An 18,922-nucleotide genomic window follows, 5' to 3' on the forward strand; every position below is an offset into this window, starting at 1 on the left:
CGAGGCCAGGGATGGAACCTGCATCCTCATGGATATCAGTCAGGTTTATTACTGCTGAGCCGCAACAGGAACTCCTGAGTTCATATTTCTAACCTGAAGACAACCTCGTGAAATGGAATAAACTAATCTGTAACAGTTTAATACACTAGCATCCAGGAACTACGTACTATATATTCATACATTTCCATTCCTTAAATAGGGGGAATACTTAAGGTATGCATAAGAGTCAGTACTAACTGCTAAATCTCCCTAGGACATAAATCTTCCTAAAATAAAATCCAAAGCCTGGTCATGTACAGCTGGCAGCAGGAAAACCCATCCTTATGCCCGTGACATCTGATAAGCTTCTGCTACAGAAAGTGTTATTTCCCCTTGAGACTCTGACTGACCACAGACAGGGAATGCAGCAAATGTACTCAGAAGGTCTCTGGGAGCCTAACAGAGAACTCTAGAATTCCCCCAAGTTCTAGGTCTACCGCAGGCATGATTTTGTTTTATTTCCTGAGCAGATACTATGTCTACACAAAGAACTGTACTTAATATAGTACTGATTCAATATCCTTCTAAGAGTCTCAATGCTGCAGCCAGAGAGATCATTTTAAAGCACATATGCCGATGTGCCACCCCTCTGTTCAGTTCAGAAGTGCCACCCCACTTAGAGGAAAGGCTGGAGTCCTCCCAGTGACAGGAGGGGTGACAAGCCTTGCTTCCCAACCGCTATCCTCCACATGCTCACATGGGCTCACCTGCCTCCTTGATGTTCCTTCAACGTCTTTAGAACGCTGCCCTGGCTGGAAGACTCTTCCCTGGGTCTTCTCTTAGCTCATCTTTCACCATCTGCAAGTTTTGCTTTAACATCAGCATCTTACTCTACTTAAAATTTCAACCTTTTCCCATTGTCTTTTAACCTTGCTCTACTTTTCCTTTTTTTAAAATGACATTTACTGCATTAAATAAAAACCAAGATAATAATTTAGTATCGTGTCAATGGTTTACTGTCCGTTTTCCCCTCGTAGAATGTTTCAGTTCCAAGAGAGTAAGAGTCTCTCTCCACTTTGTTCAATGATGTGTATCTCAATAGCAGGGCCTCAAATGTTTGTTGAATGAATAACTGAACTGCCAGAGACAGAAGTACCATATCACAGAACAACTCCCTTGGGGCTCTGCTAAGGCATAGGTGGGCTTGGAGATTCCATCTCCAGGGGCGTTCACTCTACAATACAACATGAAAATACCTGGACGAGACCCTTGGGAAGAACCTGAGGCAGAAGCCAGACAAAAGCTAGATCAGAGTAACAGAAGTATAACTTAGGCAAGACACACACTGCTCTCAAAGCAAGTATCTCATCACTGCAGAATTCAACACCTTCCCAGGCACCCTACTGCATGGATTCTTCCATGTGAGGTTCAAGGTTCTCCAATCGGGCCCCCAGCCTTGGTATCTCTCATTCATGCTCTAACTTCTCACATGTGTGGTGAGCCAGGCACCAGCCTTAGACTTGCCTAGACAACTCTCCATGCCAGCAGGAAAGAGCTGCTTGCCACCAGGCCCCTGCCTGCCCCAGCCCGCCCCAGCCCCACCCAGGTGCACGGACTGCCTGAAAAGCTCAGGCTCAGCCCTGTGGGCTGCCTGAGTCAGCCAACACCAAACTTGGCAGTGGGCTGGGAGCCCCGCCCTGTCTCTCTGGGGCCTGGATCACTTTTGCTGACCTAAATCCACCAAATCCTATAACCCACAAGGCACCTAAGAACAATTCAGAGCACAACACACATCTTAAATATATTCTAGCTCTTAACTGAACACACTTTATGTTGGCCACCCCCAATTCTGAGCCACTGACCCCCACAGTAAGTTAAGACCTTTGTAACATTTCCCCATGTTTATGATCACTTTTTACTGTCTTATATCCTGACTTGGAAGTGGGGTGATGGTTAAGAGCACAGACTGTAGTCAAAGCAAGGCTGCTCTGCCAAATATTAGCTGTGTGACCTCTCCACGCCTGCTTCCTTAGGTATAAAAAGGCAACTATAAGTGCACCTACCATAACTTAGGTTAAATGTGACAACAAATGAATTTAAGAAGGTAAAGCTCATGGGACAAGGAATATAGAAAACACCCAAAGCAAACACCCAAGAGGACACTCCCATAAACGAAACGAAGCATATCTTACATAGTGTATCTACACAATGGAATATTACTGAGCTATAAAAAGGAATGATCCACGTTCCAAAATGGATGAACCTTGAAAACCTGCTAAATGAAAAAAGCCGGACACAAAATGCCACACATGATAAGATTCCATTTATACGGAATGTCTAGAGTAGGCAAATCTGTGTTCTGAAGGTAGACTGGTGGTTGCCAGGGGTTGCCGTGGAGGGGACAAAGGGAAATGATTGCTGATGGGTATGTGCTTTCTTTCTGAGGTGATGAAAATGTTCTGGAATCAGTGGTGATCACTGCACAACTGTAAGCATTCAAAAGCCATTAAATTGCACACTTAAAAAAAGGGGGGGCGTATTATCCCTCCTCTGTGAGCCTTCAGAACTATGCCCAAGGCTTATCGCTGTATCCCTTTAAATCACCAACAAAAAGCAAGACAAACTAGATGTCAAAGAACCTAAGTAACCCATGACAAACATGGAGCCAAAAGTTTCTAGGAAATATCAACAAAGACTAGAACAACTGAGCCGCTGCAAGGAATGACTGGCCAACTTGGAGAAAGTTTGTGCCCCCCCAGGCATTTGGCATTGTGCCAGCATACACTCATTCACTGCGGCTGAGGGTCAAAGGCAGGTTCTGCCAACAGAGGAAATGATCAAACAGCAGAACTTGGACACATCAGTTCAGCATGAAGAGGCGGGGAGAAGGGGGAGCCCATCGCATCCTTTCAGTTGGGTTCATAATAAGCAGAGTCCTCCATCAGCATGCCCAGCGTCAATTTCCACCACGCAGACCTATTTATACAGCCTCTCTTTAATCGATGTAATGGCTACAAAAATAAATGAACTGGAAAGGAGAGTTGTAAGGAGAGAGAATGCCACAGGAAACAAACAGGCCCATATTTCAAAGCAACAGTTTCTTTCCTGGAACTGGCAGTCAGTAAAGAATTCTTAAATATATTCTAGCACTCAGCTGAACCGTCTTTGCGACCTGTTCCATAGACATGTTCAAGAGGTCATTTTCTCTGCAGAAATTCTTTAAGGAAGGGAAAACACAGAAGAAGGGGAAATGAAGTATAGTCTCAAATAAGGAAAGGAGAACAGTGTTTTCATTTTATAGGGGAGAGAAAAAAAAAAAGTTCTTTCTTGCATTTCCCTGAATCCAAAGGCTATAAATATAGGAAATTTAAAACAATTAAAACAGATAAAATGTGTCAATATAGTAGACATAATTAGAAGACAGATAAAGAAAGAGTGAAGCCCAGTCCTCCAGGAAATCCTCAAACTGTGCCTTAGACTTTGCAGAATTAACTTCCCACCATGACCCTCTGGACAGTCTTTCCAGGCCACTTTAATCAAATGCCCATCTTCTCTGCCTGTACCAATCTTATTGCATTTCCAAATTACTCTGGGTTTGCCTGTTTCTATTTTCAAGAGCACTCAGCAATCCAGATTGCTAAAAGTGCTCTTAAACCATCTCATCATCTTTGATTTCTTGCAGCTACTTTTCTCTCCCATTATCATCCTGAATCCAGCCCTCAACCTCTCTTTTCCTCTGAGACTATTTTAATCACCACTGATCTGGTTTATCTTTAGTATATAACTCTTGGATCCTTCTACACACCCCAGTATATGTAAATGAATGAACAGATAAGCAAATAAAAAAATGAATACATGACTGAAGCCTGAAATCCTTAGCCTGGCCTTTAAGACCAATCACACCCACCAACCTCATCAGCCTTCCAGCCTCTTCTCCCACTTGAGGCCACTTCACTTCACACCCTCACGCCATGTCACAGCCATTCTCTGCCATGATGACCCTGCACTGCTTTGCAGGTGGTTTTTCGCACTAAGGTAGCATTGAATGTGACTTTTATCATTTGACGCTCACCAAGTTTCAGTTCACCACAAATGTAATCATGTCTTATCTACAATTCCTTATTGTGACCTTATGATGGGCCAAAACAGGGATTACGAAAGTGTCACGTTTACAACTCAGTGTCGTCCCATAAATGCATTGACTATGTCAATGCATACATGACCCCAAGAGAAAAATAATGCCTGCAAACATTTATTTTGCACTATGCTAAATGGCAGGTATTATACTAAATGTCTCACATATATTTCTTTATTTATATTTCTTTATTTATTTATTTTATTTATTTTGGTTGCACCAGTGGCATGCAGAATTCTCCTGGCCAGGGATCAAACCCTCATCACAGCAGTGACAATACAAGACCCTTAACTGCTAGGTATCCAGAGAATTCACATTTCTGTTTTTGTTTTTGTTTTTTTATTTTAAATTAAATCCTCAGAATTGAAGGAACACTGTAAATCAACTTACCTTAATAAAAATTTTTTTAAAAAAATATGGAGTTCCCATTGTGGCTCAGCAGTAACAAACCTGACTAGTACCCATGAAGACGCAGATGTGATGCCTAGCTTTACTCAGTGGGTTAAGGATCTGGCATTGCCCTGAGCTGTGGTGTAGGTCACAGACTTGGCTTGGATCCTGTGTTGCTGTGGCTGTGGTGCAGGCCAGCAACTCCAGCTCTGACTTGTCCCCTAGCCTGGGAGCTTCCATATGCCACAAGTGCAGCCCTAAAAAGACAAATAAATAAATAAATAAACAGTAAATCAGAAAAATACATACATACATACATAAAATCCTCAAATGAACTTTCAGGCAAGCACTATCATTTCCATTTTACAAATAAGGAAACTGAGGTCCCCCGCTGCTAAGACCACAGAGTCAAAATGCAGCAGTGCCAGGACTCTGTACTGGGTCTGTTGACGCCAGATGTGTTCTCTTGAAAAGTGACCTCCTCTCCCGCTCTCTCTCTCTCTCCCTCCTTTCCCCCTTCTCCATCCCCTTCCATTTACAGGGTAGAAAATGGAGCTTTGGGGAAGCTATAAGGCAAAACAGATTCCAGAGACCTACACTCAGAATAAAGGGACTTGGGAGAGCCTCCGACTGCACTCAGGAGGAGCTGCCCCCACCGTGTCTTATCAGAGGACAGGTTTCAGGGGGTCGGACATAGGATACCTTCTTTTAGCACAAGCTCTGCAGCCTTTGCACTTGGCTTGAACATCCAGCTCCCACCCTTTTTAACGGTGTGAGCTCATACAAATCACTTGAACTCTCTGTGTCTCAGTTTTCTCCGGGTTCAGTGAGGCTCACAATGCCTATGTCACAGGAGAAGGGAGGAAACACAGAGAAATCCAGACTCGTAAGCACCACGAGGCAAGACCTTTTTCCCAGCTCTACCCCAGCCCCAGGCATTGCATCTGGCCCATTTTCTGAAGTCTTGGAGCATGGTTTCCTAGCTGTTACTCTTGTCCACCAATCATCTGCTGCCTATGTGATATCTTCATGTAGGAAGTAATTAGAGAAGAAAAAACTTAATGATGACATCATCATCATCATCAACACCGCCACCCATAAGGAAAAAAACTAAGCACATTAATGAAAAACTCATGCTACAGCGGACAAAGACGAAAAAGTGGTACTTGCATTTCATTACAGCGACCACGACTGCACACTTTTTACCAGGGAAGAGATATGAAGGAAGAAAAAGGAAAGGCATAAACGAAACAGGAATAAAGAAAGAAACCTAACTAATATCCTACATGTGTAATCCAAAAGAACAGGCCTTGGAATATAAATGGGCAGATCTGCTCAGAGAGAATGAATTGAAGGCCAAAACCGAATGGTCCCAGCAATCTGCGGGAGAAGGAATATTCTGAGATGGCACAGTGGAGGAACAAAGAACAAAGCGTTTTTATCCGGCTCCCAAACAATTCCGTGAACCTGCCAATTCCATGTAGAAGATGGGCTTTAAAGAACTACAGCCAAGCCCAGAGAGCATTCAAAGTGAGTTGGAATTCATTATACAGATGCCAGAGGAGAAGGAGCTACAGATTTCTAAACAGGTGTCTCCAACCCAGGCCAGGAGGAGCCCGAGGCAGCCCAGAGCTGGCCGAAGACTCAAAGGAAATCCATTCTAGGATTAAGCCATCCAACCTGTGCATCTTGCCTGGCTCCTGGGCTCCTTTCCTCCCAGACGCAGGGCTAATCCACGTGTCCACAATCCCTGAGAGATGACAGAAATGAGGCTGAGGAGGAAAAAGCCCTGGATGCAGGGGAGGAAGACATGGGATGAGTTCTCCCTCCAGCCCTCATGCCGAGAGGGGAGGGACGTCCCTCCCTCTGAGGCAGTTTCCTCCCCCTGTGACATGGGAAAAGACAGGAATGCATCGCATCAGGAAATCCATTCCTTCCAAAGTCGACGGGCAAAAATCAGATACATTAAAAGCAGCCTTGGAAATCCCTACACTCACCCAAATGGTCGGAGCAACATATTTTAATGCAAGCACCAGGAGAGCCCATGGGACCTGAGGCCACAAGAGAGCGCAGACTTATGTCTGCATCAGTGGTCTTCTGCCCCTGTGGACACCAAAGACCTCGTGGGACTCCAGACCCCAAGTCACCAGCACCACATACATTGCACGCTCTCCTTCCATTTTTTTCCACATCATGTGGAAAAACAAGCCCGGTCACCACTACAAAGTCATCACTCCCAAGTCCTTAATTAAGCACCACGAGACACAGTGGTAGACGGCAGGGCAAGACACAGATACACGTTCTCCATTTCTTTCTTTCTCCCTCCTTCCCCCCCCGCCCCGCCCCAAATGGTTCCTGCCCACAATGGAGCTGAGAGGGTGACTGAGGGAGGTTGGTCCTAGAAGACAGCACTTTTATCTTCAGATCCCAACTCAGGTGATGGCCTCCCCCTGGATCATGGGACCAAATGACAACCCCATCCCTGCTCCAGCATCTGACACCCTGTGCATATATTTTTTTCACTCTCTCCCTAGAGTGGGATCTAAAGGCCATGGGTGGTGATTGTCATTTTCCTCAGTGTTTCATCCACAGCACCAAGTGCATGTCAGGGACTCAATGAAATGTTAATGGAAAACAATGAATAAAAACAGAAATCAGAGGCTTCAGGACAAAGACATCATTTGACCTCATCCTTAAGTAATGGGAGGTATTACAGAAAATAAAATCCCCAAATAGGTAATTGCTGAGTAGGGGCCAGAGTAGACACCACAGGTGGAGGATGAAGAGTCACACCAGTGAAGGGTTCTTTGTTCTAAATGCAAGATGAATAAAGAAAACTAAGGCATGGAGTTCCCATTGTGGCTCAGTGGGTTAAGAACCCAACTAGAATCCATGAGGACACAGGTTCGATCACCGACCTTGCTCAGTGGGCTAAGGATCTGGCATTGCCCTGAGCTGTGGTGTAGGTCACAGACACGGCTCGGATCCAGTGTTGCTGTGGCTGTGGCATAGGCTGTCGGCTACAGCTCTGATTCGACCCCCAGCACGGGAACTTCTGTATGCTGTAGGTGTGGGTCTACCCCCCACCCAAAAAAAAAAAAAAAGAAAGAAAAGAAAACCTAGGCAGAGATAATGCACAATGAAATCCAAGATATCTGGGAAAGCAAATACACCTAATTCGGCATAAATAGGGCTGGAAGTCTACCAGCCAATGTCAGGAGCCCTCTTTGGTATCCTCAAACTCACATAGGCCCTGTTAGAAAGCAATTCAGCTGGGGACAGGGTGAGTGTGGGGAGGCAGAGGGAGAGAATGACACTTGAAGCCAGTGAATGTAGCACAGGCCTTCAAGCTGCTGCTCACGAAGCCAAGTACTTCCCTGAGCCAAAACCTCGCTAACTCTCTTCACTCTTTCTTGTCTGGCCCAGAGAGGCCAGCCAGGGTCTCTCCTGCAGAGTTTTCATGCCATAAAACTCTGGGCAGAAACTCATGGTGCTGTAGTGGGCTTTGCTTTTCTAGTTATTTTATTTAGTTATTTTTTAATGTTGCAAAGACTGATTTGGGAAACAAGTGCATTTGAAAAGGAGCAAACTCATTAGCATGCATAAAAAATAAAGGCAGTAGAATATTGATTGTGGCAATTTAGGAAAGCTGGCACACGGCACCTCTCCAATTCACAGGAAATTGAGAGAAAATATAGTTCACATTGCATATGAAATGGAAAGAACGTGGCCTCAGGATGCAGGCAGTTGCTGAGTGTGCACAGATAACCTCTGTGCCCTGTCTGTCTGCCTGGCCCAGGGGCCAGCACTGCCAGGACCATCCCAGCACAAGCAGGTGACATTACCAAGGTCTGGGGCAACCTCTTTCCTTATGTCCCTGACAGTCATGTCCCACAAGTAATCCAGATACATCTGAAATCAATCCATAGACACGACAGAGAGACACAATCAATGTTCTGGTGGAGGAAGGTTTGAAATACTAATTTTATTTCTCTTTATTCTGCAAACAAAAGCAGATGGGTAAATAAATAAGCTGATGATTTCTGAAGTGCTGGAGCAGGTTAAAGGAAAGTGCCTTGAACTAAAAACCAAAAGGCTGAACTTTATTCCTGCTTTGGGGTAGCCCACACCAAATGACCTTGGGCAACTCACCCACTTCTCTGAGCCCCAGCTTCCCTTCCTGATGGCAATTTAGCCAGAATTAAATGAATACTATTAGCTCATTTAATTGTAACAACCCTCTGAGTCGATACTATTATTAATTCCATTTAACAAAGTAATTTTTCCAAAGTCACAAGCAAGAGGTAGAGCCAGGTCTCACAGGACATGTGGTCCTGTCCAAAACGTCTGTAAGACATCCCTTGGTCCACGCCAAAAGGTCCTTGAACTTCGGACCTGTTCAAAACATCCATGAGCATATGTGTTCCGCGTCAGTTTCAGACAGGACCGGACATCAAGAACCTTTAGGGGTGGGTCAAAGATCGCCATCTCCATGGACATTTTGACAGGACCCAATGTGGTTGAAGATCAAAAACCTTTTGGCATGGGCCACATGTTTTATGAACATTTTGGACAGGACCAAATGTCTGCTAACTGAGCCAGGAGTACAAATCTGCCGGATTTCCAGCCTCATGTTCTTAATCCAAACCCTAGGTTATCATCTCCAAGCCCCTTCCAGTTCTGATCATCGAAGGTGGTCATTTATTCATCTGTGTAAATTCATTCAAATGGAAAGACGGGGGGCCATCAGAGTCTGAGTCTAGCGCCCAAGTATGGGAGCAGTCCTGCCACCCAGTGGTATGACGGAAGTGTCCTCCACCTCAGCAGCAAATCAGAGAAGCCGTAGAAAGCCCTGAAAGCCCCAAATCACATCTGGGTTCCATTCTGATCAGCTATCTGGGAACAGAGAAGCAGCACAGTGACTTCTAACAAGTCCCACTTCTAGTGACAGGCTCTCCTACAACCCTCCACCATCACAGTCCATTATCACCCAATGTGTGATGACAACTCCATGATACAGCTATTTCCATAGGCTGGGGCCACAGGTCAAGTGCAACCATGAGAAGTTTAATCACAGTAAGGCCAGGCCCTCCGCTAAGGGTCAAAATGCTAAATGAAAAGATCAGAGCAGTACCACATGCAATCAAGAATCATTCAGGGAGTTCCCGTCATGGTGTATTGGAAACGAATCCGACTAGGAACCATGAGGTTGCGGGTTCGCTCCCTGGCCTCGCTTAGCGGGTTAAGGATCTGGCATTGCCGTGAGCTGTGGTGTAGTCTGCAGATGCAGTTCGGATCTGGTGTTGCTGGAGCTCTGGCATAGGCCAGAGGCTACAGCTGCGATTCGACCCCTAGCCTGGGAACCTCCATATGCCGCGGGTGCGCCCTAAAAAGACACACACACACACACACAAAATCATTCAAATGTCTCAAGGGTGTGTGGGCCACGAAGATCATGAAGCTGCATGAAAAGAAGTGGATTCCCCAGAAGTAGGTGTGTCTGCTTTGATCTGTGCCCACACCATACCTGGAATATTCTCATTTCGTTTTACCCAATATACTGACAATCAACAAGTTCCATAAGGAGGAGGAAGGTTAGTAATGAAACTATATCTGAACGAAGACTTGAAGAAAATGGGAAGATCTAGACAAGAAAAGCCCTGAAGGCTACGAGCATCACCTTCAAAACCTGAAAGCACCTCCTTCCTCCCCCTAGAGGAGGAAACATTATTCCACGTTCACCTTGATTGCTGAATGAAGGAGATGGCAGGGAGGCAGAGTTGGGTCCAATTAAAGAAAAAATTCTCCCAAAGCTGCCACCCAAATATAGAAAATTTGTCTCTGGAGGAAGTAACTCCCCCATGCTAGGGGCACTAAAGCAGGGGCTGGACAACCATTGCGAGGAGAGGCTGAGGAGTTAAGGAGTCAAGATTCCATGATAAGAGGTCAAAGTGCTACTGTGGGTTGTACTGTGTCCTGCAAAATACATTCAAGTCTCATCTCCCATACCTGTGAATGTGACCTTAACTGGAACTAGGGTCATTGCAGATGTTATCAAGTGAAGGTAAGGTCCTACTGACTGAGGGTGGGCCCTCAATCCAATGACCAGTGCCTTTTAGAGAAGAGGGAAACTGGGACACAGACACACACAGACAGAAGGCATTTGTGCTGTGATGGGGGCAGACACTGAAGTCATGCCGCTGCCAGACAAGGAATGCCAAGATCACCAGCCGCCACCAGAAGCTCAAGAGAAAGGAAAAGATTCTTCCTTAGGACCTGCAACGGGAACACAGCCTTGCCAGCTCCTTAATGTCAGAATTCTAGTTGTCAGAACTACGAGGAAATAAAGTTAAGTCACCCAATCTGCGATAACGTATTACTGCAGCCCTACGGAACTGATAAACACGGCATCCCTGAACCTGGTGACACTGTATCTATGTCTTAGGAATCAAGACTTGTTTTCCAAGGGGAAATTTTGATGGGGTAATAACAATAATTTTCAAATCAGAAGGAATGGCAGGAAACTAGTTTGGTGTTTTGGTTTTTCGATTCATTCACTGAGTGCTTAATACATGACAAAAATTCTGCTAAGCCCTGAGGACACAAAGAAATATGACTCCTGCCCTCAACGAGCTCACCATCCACCATCTACCATAACTTGACAGATGTCTTCACATGTGATGGGTGCCATACAGAGGCATTACAAACACAGAGATAAGGGAAAGAGTAGCCAGGTCCTCAGTAACAGCAGGTGGCAGGGAAGACTTTACAAAGGTCACATCTGCAACTACATCTTTAAAAGGTAGGTGTTCTCCTGGGGAACCAGGTTTTCTAGGAATGGCAGCCCATCAAAGGCCTCCAGATATGGATAGATGAGGGTAAAAGAAGAGACAAAAAGAGCTGTGAGGAAGCATTTTAACCTGTAGAGGCAATAGTCCAGGAAACCTCATAAGTGCTTCGACAACCCTGACTCCACTTTTTTTTTCTTTGGCCACATCCTCAGCGTGTGGAAGTTCCGTGGCCAGGGTTCGAACTAGCAGCCTGAGCTGCTGCAGTGACACCACAGGATACTTAACCTGCTGCACCAGGGGTAACTCCTGACTCCAACCTTTTTTTTTTTTTTTTTCTTTTTAGGGCCACACTCGCGACACACAGAGGCTCCCAGGGTAGAGGTCAAATCAGAGCTGCCGCCACCGACCTACACCACAGCCACAGCAATTCGGGATCTGAGCCACGTCCTCAACCTATACCACAGCTCACGGCAACGCTGGATCCTTAACCCACTGAGTAAGGCCAGGGATCGAACCTGTGTCCTCATGGATGCTAGTCAGATTGGTTAACAGCTGAGCCACCACAGGGACTCTGTGACTCCAATTTTTAAAAGTCGTATTCAATTTTTCCCTCACCCCCAGAGCACTGTGTCATCCTCACTGTTTCATTTTAGAGTAACTGGAGTGCTAGATTCCTCCCCCCGTGCTGGTTATACACCCACCTTGCAGTTCTAAGGGGGATATCAAAACTTCAAATACTCATGGATGAAAAGCTAGACAGAAGACACGTCAGATGGTTTCCCCCACCATCTGACAACAGATTTTCAATCCATTCGCTTCTCCTCTCTGGCAGATGGAGATGGGAGAAGCAGAAATGACAGTAAACTAACAGCTGCTTCCCGATAGTGAAGGAGCATAAGAGGGTGTTAGTGTGTCACACATGACAGCAGGGAGCGATCTTGGGACCTAATTATGTAACCTCTGGCAGGGAGAGCGTCCCCCCTCGTGGAGCACTCTCGCGTGTCCCTGGGTTTTATTCTCACAACTTTGGGAGCCGAACTGTGTCCATGACACTAGGAGGCGGCGCGGGGCTTAGGGTGGCCTGCAAGTTAGAGGCTGCCCCGAGGTTAGACCTCAGTCTCCTGACCCCCAGGGTGCTCGTGCCTTCACAGCTCTGTGTATTTGTCTTTGGGAGCATGTAAAAGGATTTCTACGAGGGTATACTGGAAAATGGCTCAGCGGGAGTCAATGGAAACTACTCCTATTCTATGAAGAATCTACTGGAAGGGCACAAAGAGCAAGGCTGCTTTCCTTCATCTTACAAGTATGAGGTACGTCATGCATGTGTTCCAAATAACCACATCCTCACATTCTGAGTGCGGGGGTCTTAAGAAATGAGGGTAAAACTGAAGATGTGGGATGCACATAGCTGAGATGGAGCTCAGGGAGTAGACCTGGTCAGCAGGCCCCTCTCACTCCCCCTCTCACTCCCCACCACCCACCATTCTCCTATGTTTAATATATGACCTCTAGGTCCAATATATGACTACATCTGCCTCCATTAAAAAGCAAAGGCCACGCGTTGCCATTGAGGCTCAGCAGAAACAAATCTGACTAGTATCCATGAGGACGCGGGTTCGATCCCTGGCCTTGCTCCGTGGGTTAAGGATCCGGCATTGCTGTGACCTGTGGAGTAGGTCACAGACACGGCTTGGATCTGATGTTGCTGTGGCTGTGGTGTAGGCTGGAAGCTATAGCTCTGATTCGACCCCTAGCCTGGGAACTTCCATATGCTGTGGGTGCAGCCCTAAAAAGCAACATACAAATAAAAAGCAGAGGCCTAGATGTTGGAATCATGATGAAATCAACTCAATAGAAACTGAGAACAGAGCCACTGGCCCTTTGGGATATGCACACTGACGTCTACGGAATGACTGGCCAACAGGGACTTGCTGAGTAGCACGGGGAACTCAACCCAATAGTCTGTGATAATCTCTGTGGGAAAAGAATCTGAAAGAGAATGGATGTGTGTATATGTACAACGGACTCACTCTGTTGTACAGCAGAAATTCTCACAAGCTTGTACATCAACTATACTTCAATAAAATGTTGAAGAATGAAAAAGTAAAAATAAAAAGCAAGGGCCTGAAAGTTGCTGATACCAAGGGTAATGAGGAAGTCGACTCCACAGAAACTGAGAAACAGAGCCACAGACCCCTGTGCCCAGGAACTTTTCCTTAAATATCACTATGCTAAGCTAATTGTTCATCTCTAGGGCCCAGAACTTCTCCCCAAAGGCCACGTTCAGAAAGCTAACTGCAAACCTTAAATACAGACTAAAACTACAACATACAGGTGTTAGGTCCACATCACGTTCTTCCTGAAAGAACTGAACATACTGCTGGTACCATCTTGCTATGAGGATTCAAAAACAAAAAGGACATCAACTAGATCATAGCTTCTGGTTATACGATGGCTCTCCGATGAAGAAGGGAATTCATGCAGGGAATAAATGAAGTTTACATTTAATTACTCTCACCTCATCCTACCCCCTAGCCCAATACGTGTGGTTTAGGGATTTATTTTTGCCCGATTGTAATATTAAAGACAGTCCATCTCAGCATGCACGCACACACATGCTCAGGTGATTCTGAACTGTAACTTATTCTTTTCCAGGTGTCCCAGGTTGTAAGTGAATTCTCAACCAACTTAATTGTCTTGCATTTCCATGAAGGCGGCACCTGCTTTGGAGGCACTCGGGTGGTCGCAAGAAACAGAGGGATATGAAAAACAGTCTGTCCTCGCACCAGGTATAAGACAACTCAGAAGGAGAGAAGAAATTCCTCATCTTCAGAAGAAAAGAGTCCACTGGTTTCCTGGGAAACTGCAGAAACACCAAGCACAAGCACATTTTCTGACCATCTCTGTCCTCCAGCCTCACATACCTAGAAACAGACATGATGCCCTGTGTGCAGAAAGGTGGTAAAAAGTCCCCCCTCCCAGAAGAGAAGGAGGAACAGAGAGGGACCTAAGAAACCCCTTTCCCTTCCTTCTCACCCCCTCTCCCCAGGGCATGCACCCCAGATGGCACAAAGCCAGGGGTTGGAAGGAGACAATAAATCCAGAAAATATTGATTTCATATTAGGTTATGAAATGACTAACTTACAAACAGGAATATGCCAGAGGCTCCCTAATTAGTGGGAAGAGCTCTGGGGTGAAGGCAGCTGAGACAAGAAGCTGTGGAACCCTCAGTCCCTTCCACCTGACCCCCACAAGCCTTCCAGGGAGGAGAAATGCAACAAGCCAAGACATCTTCTCTAGCCCAGTTCAAAGGGACTCATGGGCTCAAGCCCCTGCTCTTGGCTAAGGAAGGAGAAACCAGCAGAACCAAGGGGCCTGAGGCCCATGCAAAGCTGCTTCCCCAAATCAACAAGCAGCATTGTGTCAGCATCTTATATGCAAAGAGGAAGCTCTATGCCCCAGCTACCCTTGGTCTGGGCCTCAGGGCTCACGGATACAGAGCAAAAGGAGAGGCAGCAAGAGGCAGTGAGGGCAAGCATGCTGGCTGGAGAGGGTGTGGACTTGGTTCCCATAGTTGCTTGTTTTCCTGTTCTTTCTGGTAAGCGGGCTCTGAGAAATGAGGTCAATCACTGCTTCTTTGGGGGATCTGGGTGTTTTACCCGTGAATGGAAGTGGTCTTCTCCCCTGGAACCTAGGCAGGCTCCGAAATCACTTGTCTAACAAAATACCATGGAAGGATGCTCTGCGGGTTTTGAGGTCCAGGCCTTAGGAAGCTGGCAGCTTCTGCTTCCTGTCTCTGGAAGCGCCCTGGGAGCCTTCATCTTCCACGTAAAGAGACTGATTCTCATGGAGGCTGTCAGGCTATGACACAGGCCAAGCCAGTCACAGAGAAAGACTGGAGGTGGAGGAGACATTGGAAAGAGTGAGGGAGAGAGGTGTCTGGCCAGCGCCCAGCCGAGATACAGAAACCATAGAGCAAGTATAAGCCGTCTGCTCGGTACCCTGTCTGAATTCCTGACTCACAAGTCATCAAATACAGTAGGTGCTTAATTTAAGCTACTAGGTTTTAGGGTGATTTTTAATGCAGTAATCAGTACCTTTATAAAAGCCCTTCTAGATGGAACAGCTCTGATCCTGTAACCTTCATGCATCTTGGTGGTCCTCCACTTCTCATCCCATCCTCATGGGGCAGCCAGATCCAGGAGTTAAGGGGCTGAGTGCATGTTTATGTTGGACCTTCGTTGTCTGCATCCATTCTTCCCAGAGCTCAGGAACAAGATCTTCATTTGAGGAACCACCCTGTCCCCACAAAAGAAAGGGATTCGCCTCCCATGGCTCTAGGGCTAATCCCACCCCCTGTCTATGCCCCTTGGCCTGATCACCCCTCTGATCTGTGGTTGCTTGGAGTGGGGGAGACGGGGACGGATCACTCACATGCCTGGAGCCAATGAGACACAAAGACACTCTTGCCAGGAATGCTGAGGAGGTAGAGGTTCCTCCCCTGAACTTGAAACAGAAAAGGCAGGTCAAGCAAACCTACCGCTGGACTTGTCAGTGACGCAGGTCAAAACATTCACATTTTGCTCAAGCAACCTTATGTTGAGTTTTCTGATGCTTTGCTGCTGCTGAAATTCCTACCAGCCCCTGCTTTCTTACATGCCTAGCCAATCAGGCATCAGCAGCAAAGAAAGACATCATCTCAGGGATGGACTAGGTAGCAGGTAGACATACAGGCAATGTTTTAAAACACATCAGGGTCCCACTTTCTGGTCTTTGAAGTGAAAGGACTGGACTGGGCTATGTTGAGGGAAAGAAGAATGCTTTCCTTCCCAGGAAAGAACAATCCTTGGAAGGACACCCCTAGGATTCTGTGAGGGTAACATTTCCATGCTATTCACCACCACCTACAATCATGAAAAACTGAAGGTAACCCAGCAGTTTGGTCTTAGTGGTTAGCTAAGCAAACTACCAGAGAAAAAAGCACAGCGGGAAATAACAGAGCCAATGAAATAGAAAGTTTGGAGACTATGCAACTAATGGAAAATGTATCCATGAAATAAAAGACTCAATGATTAAGTAGGCCACAGACTAGCTGTTAAAATAAATGTCCTGTATTTAGTAACGAAATCTAAGAGGAGGAAGGATAACATGGCAGGACTGGGTGGTGACAGAGAGGGACACAGTGAATGAAGCAGTCCAAAATCTGCAAGCTGCCTGAGGTCTGACGTTCTGATCCTGATGTTTTGCACATCACCAGAATAAACCCCATAGGACGTGGCTGCCACTATCCGGGCTCTAATCACAGTTGGATTTCCTGGCTGTGCCAAAGGAGAGTGAAGGCTGCCAATTACTCAGACGAGACTTTACTCGGCAAACCCCACCCCAAGAGCCCTTGACCGCAGCTGGCACTGGGGGTATGGCCAGTTCCACAGGCAGGAAGAGGAGCTGCACCTGCTGCCATCAGTGAGTTTAATCCAGCCTGTTCGGGCCAAGGCAACCAACCTGCCACCAACATCATGAATAATGGAAAAGACCACTGCTCTCTGGGCAGCCACCAGCCCTGTCTACAATCTGCTGAACTGAGCAAGGAAAAGAGGACTGAACATCAGGGAACAGAGTGGCTGCCGTACGTACATTCTATGAGAGGCATGCGAAGCAATTCCTAGGGGAAAATAAATGGCACAGCAATAGTATGTGGATGGATGATGCTTGAGTGGAACAAGGGCCTGAGGTTTGTCAGAATGTTACTGGCCTGCTTGAGCAAGCTGAGCATCATGAAACAGATTATACAATCGAATACTGATAATCTTGGCCCTGAACTGCTCAGGCACACAAGGATCCCCAAAGCATAGAATCAGGGCTGCCCCTCACTCTCAGGGCCCAGAGAGGACCTCCCCAACATGAGTCAGGAAACCTGGTTCTGAACCCCAGCTCTGTCCCCAGCTGCGTCTCCCTGGGAAATGACATCCTCTGACTCTCAGCTTCTCATCTGTAAAGGGGTAAAGAAACCAGAACATTTACTGGATAGTGCGGGCCATGCAGGAGTGCACAGGATCAGCTGGGTGTTTTGACCATGTCACCCTTGTATTGAAAAATATAAAACCCAGTAGTGACCTGGTGGTTCAGTGGGTTAAGGATCACATTCTTAACATAAAACCCACATTGAAACAGGCAGATCCAGAGATGGCTTCTCATCATAGGTCTTGCTTTGGTTCAAATACATCAATTCCAAACTGAGAATGGTCTCCTTCTGTACCTCCATTCTGCTTTCTTTCTAGTCAAAAAGTTAGAAAACCTAATTGCTGCTATGGCTCCTTCAGGCAAATGGGTGCCTGCTCATTGCGGACTCTGGAGAACGGCACCATCCTGGGGGTTTTCTACACACTGACCACACCTTTGTAAACTGTCCCTCTAGAAGACCTCCTCCATTGTCCCTAGCTGAGGTGTGTCACCTGTTGCCTCCTGAAACCCTGACTGATATCATGCTGAACAACAAGAAGGCAGTCAGGTTACATCTACATTGTGAAAATAGCATGCTGTACCATGTTTAGTAGCTCCACTGCAAGTTTTCTTCTATCAGGTTTTATTTCTCGCCTCTTCACAGGTTACCCAGAAACCATCCCCCTATTCTTCAAATATCAGCTTTGTGGGGACTGATGCTGCCCAATCCCCTGATACCATGCAGAGGATCGGCATTTAGAAGGTATTCAGATGTGAGCCAAATGGATAGGTGGATGGATGGATGGATGGATGGATGGATGGATGGATGAACATGAATGAATGAATGAACAATATGGTAAAATATCTGACGATGGAAGAATAAAGTTAGAAAACTGAATATGAATTAGGATTACCACATGGATGTAGGGAGAAAAGGAGCAAAAGAACATAAAAGCTTGATTTCTTATTGTTGTTGTTATGGAAAGACCGTGGGTGGATTTTTAATTTTTAATTTTTCATTAAATTCGCAGTGTTTATATAGCAATAATACATTAAAAAGAAAATATTTTTGTGTCACTGAAATCTGGAATGGAAATGGAAATGGAAAAAATATGCATTTATATATTTTATGGGTACACAAATGGAACACTAAAATAAACTTTTTCAAGAGACACCAAATGATTAAACATTAAAGTTGACTTTCCTTCCACACACAGCTATTAAAGAGTAATTAAGACTTTCCACTGTGTTAAGCAACCACTTGCCTAACAAAGTTGCCATCATCATGTTAAGACAAGGCAGATGGAATCAAATGAGATGCAAATGGGGCATAGTCCCCACAAGGATTTACGGCCCACATTTTTCCTGCCAGCAGTTCTTGCCAAGCAAGGGGCAACAAGGCTACATGCATCTATTGATTTCGACACATTTTTCAGATGCTACTAAAGCATTAGCAAGAGGGGAAACAGTTCCAGACAGATGCTGGAGACTTAGAGACTAGGCCCAGACCATCAGTAAGTAGCTGTGTGACCCTAAGCAAGCTGTTCTACCTCTCTGGACTCTGCTTTCCTCATAAAATCAGAGGATCCAGACCACACTTGGGAGTTCCTATAGTTCTGACAGCTACAGTCACTACCTGTAGTGTTAGGACACCTGATGGCAAAAGTGGCATGTCAGTACAATTTC

General features: G+C 45.9%; 1 protein-coding gene across 2 annotated transcripts in view; it reads right to left on the reverse strand.

Annotated features, from left to right (window-relative positions):
• MB21D2 (Mab-21 domain containing 2) overlaps nucleotides 1-18,922 on the reverse strand; it is a 122,919-nt gene that overhangs the window by 62,200 nt on the left and 41,797 nt on the right. The gene's annotated exons all lie outside the window — the stretch shown is intronic.

This window comes from Sus scrofa, chromosome 13 (genome assembly GCF_054392235.1).
Source record: "Sus scrofa isolate SSC_HxYL_T2T_F1_AM1 chromosome 13, Sscrofa_HxYL_maternal_Yorkshire_Landrace_v2.0, whole genome shotgun sequence".
Classification (NCBI taxonomy): domain Eukaryota; kingdom Metazoa; phylum Chordata; class Mammalia; order Artiodactyla; family Suidae; genus Sus; species Sus scrofa.